Source organism: Ascaphus truei, unplaced genomic scaffold, assembly GCF_040206685.1.
Source record: "Ascaphus truei isolate aAscTru1 unplaced genomic scaffold, aAscTru1.hap1 HAP1_SCAFFOLD_641, whole genome shotgun sequence".
NCBI classification, from domain to species: domain Eukaryota; kingdom Metazoa; phylum Chordata; class Amphibia; order Anura; family Ascaphidae; genus Ascaphus; species Ascaphus truei.
Window position 1 is genome coordinate 124700 of NW_027456974.1, and position 4064 is coordinate 128763.

General features: G+C 42.6%; 1 long non-coding RNA gene across 1 annotated transcript; it reads left to right on the forward strand.

Annotated features, from left to right (window-relative positions):
- LOC142485833 (uncharacterized) lies at positions 1 to 3809 on the forward strand. Its single transcript, XR_012798707.1, has 3 exons — positions 1 to 103; positions 2580 to 2701; positions 3720 to 3809. It is a non-coding gene; the product is annotated as an uncharacterized LOC142485833 (long non-coding RNA).
- Positions 3810 to 4064: the final 255 nt, after the last annotated feature.

Sequence of the window (4064 nt, forward strand, 5' to 3'; positions counted from 1 at the left end):
AATGGAAAAGTTATATTAAAATTAAATTGGAGGGGGACTAGATTCAGCATTTCATCATGAACTCTGCACTTGTGAGAATTTAACTTCTTGAATACCCTGACAGGTACACGCAACATTAAGACTATAATCTGCTGTGCAAGCTTTCGTGCTATACCTCCCCCTCAGGTTTTGATTTATACATTTGCTCCCTCAATTCATGTCCTCTAATATTTGAAAGCTCTCTCCTAGCATTTTCTCTTTACCACAGAACGTCATCCCAATGTAACCTCTCTCTTGTTCTTTCTGCTTGCTGTTTCCTCACTCCTCTGTTAAACTTTTCTAATTTCTCTAACTTCCACACTCCTGCTTTTATCCACATGTTCTCCTCTTTCCTTCCCCTACCTTTGCATGTGTCTACACACTGCACCATTTGTACAGACCTCTATTGCAGCTATTTCTGCACTGCTCAATGAAAAGCACTCATGTACATCCTATTCTCTGCGCCCCCTCTCTCTCTGCGCCCCCTCTCTCTCTGCGCCCCCTCTCTCTCTGCGCCCCCTCTCTCTCTGCGCCCCCTCTTTCTCTGCGCCCCCTCTCTCTCTGCGCCCCCTCTCTCTCTGCGCCCCCTCTCTCTCTGCGCCCCCTCTCTCTCTGCGCCCCCTCTCTCTCTGCGCCCCCTCTCTCTCTGCGCCTATCTGTCTCTCTCTACACCTATCTCTGTGTCTCCTTCTATGTTTGCTGATGTGTGGGATATCTCTTATAATCTTGAACCTGCTCATATACACATCGGGTCTCCCTGCCTCTGCCTCCCTGCTAAGAGTGTTAACCTATCTAATGTAATCCACATTCCTTTCCTTACTTTTCTCTTCCCTTCTCCTATGCCCTCTGGAATGGATGTTCTCTGACTAACAAGGCTCTAGTTGTACATGACCTCTTCTGCTCTCATCATTCACAATCAGTCATTCCCCTCACCCCATCTTACCTGTCCCACTGATTTTCCTCTGCTTAATTAAACTCTCCTCTGACATCTACTCTAACCTCTCTGCTCTCTCTCTCTCTTTCTGCTTAAACTGACAATCTTATTAACTCTTACAATGCTATCCTCTATATGCCCCTTCAAGCTCTGACACACACGTCCCTCTAACCCACACCCTTGGCTAAATTCCCAAACATGTTCATCACACTTCCACTCACTGTTCTTAATGCCTATGAAGGAAATCTCACACTTGATGTTTGATTTTTCTACAGTAAAAATGTCTCCAGTCCTGTATAAAGCTGCTCTCTGGGGCCAAACCACACTACTTTTTTTTCCACATTCATCAACACACAAATTTAATTTACGCTGTCTTTTTTCCCCTGTATTTGACTCCCTCCACTAACCTTCTCCTCACACTTGCCATCCTTCCTTCACTTCTCCTCAAGCATTTGACTACTTCAGAGGCAAGGTTGATGCCACCCACAAGGAGATTCCTTCTGTCCCTTCCCCCTTCTCTCCTTCTACCTAATTCTCCTTCTGCATTTGACTCCTTTTCTTCTCTTACAGAGCTGGAAGCTAATCATCTTCTCTTCTCCCTCTACCACATGCCCTCTAGATCGTATCCCCTCACACCTTACTGCATCTCTTAGTCCCCACTCTCACCCACATCTTCAATTCCTCCCTATTCTCTGGCTCTTTACCCTCTTACTTTAAGCCTGTAGTGGTCACCCTTTTCTCAGAAACAACCTACACCCTATGTGCCTTACTAACTACCGCCCTGTATCCCTCCTGCTGTTTGTCTCCTAATTGCTAGAATGTCAACATTCTTAAATCACATGCCCTCCTGGATCCTTTACAACCTGCCTTTCGTACAGCTCGTTCTACAGACTGTGCTTAAAGCAAATTCCCAAGGTCACTTTTCCCTACTAATCCTACTTGATCTATCTGCTGCGTTTGATGCTCTCAATCACTCTCCTCCTTCATATTCTAAACTCTCTCTTGGTATCCGTAACACAGTTCTATCCTGGTTTTCATCATAACTTTCCTGTCACACATTCTCCATCTCTGTTGCTAACATGTCTTCGTCTTCTATTGATCTGTCTGTGGGTATACATCAGGGCTCTGTTCTGAGATCTCTCTTTCTCTCTACATACTATCATTTGGTGACCTCATCAACTCTTTGTGACAATCCTATAAATAACAAATACAAATATCAGGTCATGGGAATAAGTGATTTGGACATAAAAGTAACATTTCGGAAGTGTGGACAACTAATACATCTTGTAGATTGCCTTTACAGTGTGATGTCATTGATTCAGTAGATTGTGTGCAGACCAGGACTGCAGTACAGTGTCACTCACATGGATGACTTGCGTGGTAGAAGCTCAAGAACAAGGATGTCAAACTCCAGTCCTCGAGGGCAGCAAACAGGCCAGGTTTTCAGGATATCCCTACTGAAAACCTGGCCTGTTTGGGACCCTCGAGGACTGGAGTTTGACATGCATGCTCTAGAAGGAGCACAGCTGTGGGTGGGAGGTGGATTAGCTTTGCATCAAATGGTTTGGAGCAAGGTTTATTGTATGTATTATCATAATAACAATGCAATGCTTAACTTTTATTTCAGGAGGGATGACTGCAGAACAGAAGTGAATATTGAAGCCATGTGTTCCTTTTCTTGCAAAAGAGAAAATTTGAAGGACAGTTGAAGAGAAGGAAAATTACTACACAGAGACAGATAAGCAATGTGTATATTTCTCATTTACCATTTAGTATTTGTCGTTTTATTGACTCCACACAATCCGGCTGCTACGGGTTTCACATTGAATATTTTCATCTCTACTCTACCCCTTCCTGTGATCTGAACCATGCAAGTTTTCGTTGATTCAATACATCATGAGTAGAGTGTGGCTACAGTATGAAGTAAAGACCCAAGGACCACATCTACTACCATTCATAACAAGAACATGTGCAGTAGCGCACAGCTGCAGTTCTATGTGATTGTTATGAAAGGTTGAGGTGGTTCAATTCTATGAATCTGGAGTGGGATGGATCCTGTTTGCATCATATGGTTTCATCTAGGCCAGTAGATTATATAACTTTCAGTACAGGTTACACATGGCATCAGTATTAGTGATTTAAAGAGGAGGAAAGCTTCAATGTGGAGAACAAAGCCAAGTAATGTTGAAGTTACTCCTTTTACCATTTACTTGGTCAGTCTGTACTGTCTACTCCCCACACAGCTGCTAAGGATCTTCCATTTTAAATACTTTCACCTCCTATTCTGCACTGCTTTGCTGCCCATTATTCAGAGATGCGTTCCAGTCATGTTTAGCACTCTGAATCTCTCTGCAGTCATTGGTTCAGCACATCATGGGTAGAGCATGGCTACAGATACAGCAAGCTATTATTATTTTACCGGCTGATCATCCATAATATTGCATTAAAACATAGAATATCACTTAATTTCCAAAAGATTCAGTGATGCTGATAATGCAGAATCTCACAACATTTCCCATCATAATGCCATAATGCACCAGTGGGAGAAATAATCCTTGCTATATCTGTACATTGTGTGACGTATTACCTCCATGACCATTGAGAGCAAGTACATCTTCTGTATAGAGCGGCTGTGTTATGATGCAGTTATTGATCATCATTGACATAATCACAAGAATCTTATGCAAAGGGAAATTGTCCGCAGCGAAGTGAGATTTCAGCCCCCAAACGTCTGTAATATTAATGCAATGTCTTACTTTTGTTGCAGTGAACACTGAAGAGACGGATCTACTACAACACTGTACAGGATGAGCATACGCTACAAGCAGCAAAATGATCTTGCAGTTGACAGTATGTTGTTCTGGTAATGTGCACAATTATTATTTATGGGCTACACACCACAGTGCTGGACATATTCTGTTAACTTCAACTCTACTCCTAACATGGAGATGTCTTCCTGGTGTTACTGATTCAGTACATCATATGCACAGTGTGGTTATGATATGATGGATTGATTTAATGAACCCACCAACCAATGATGACATCTGCATCATCTTCTGTAAAGTGCAGCTACAGCATGATATTATCAGCATTTGGTGCGGTATAATCAGAG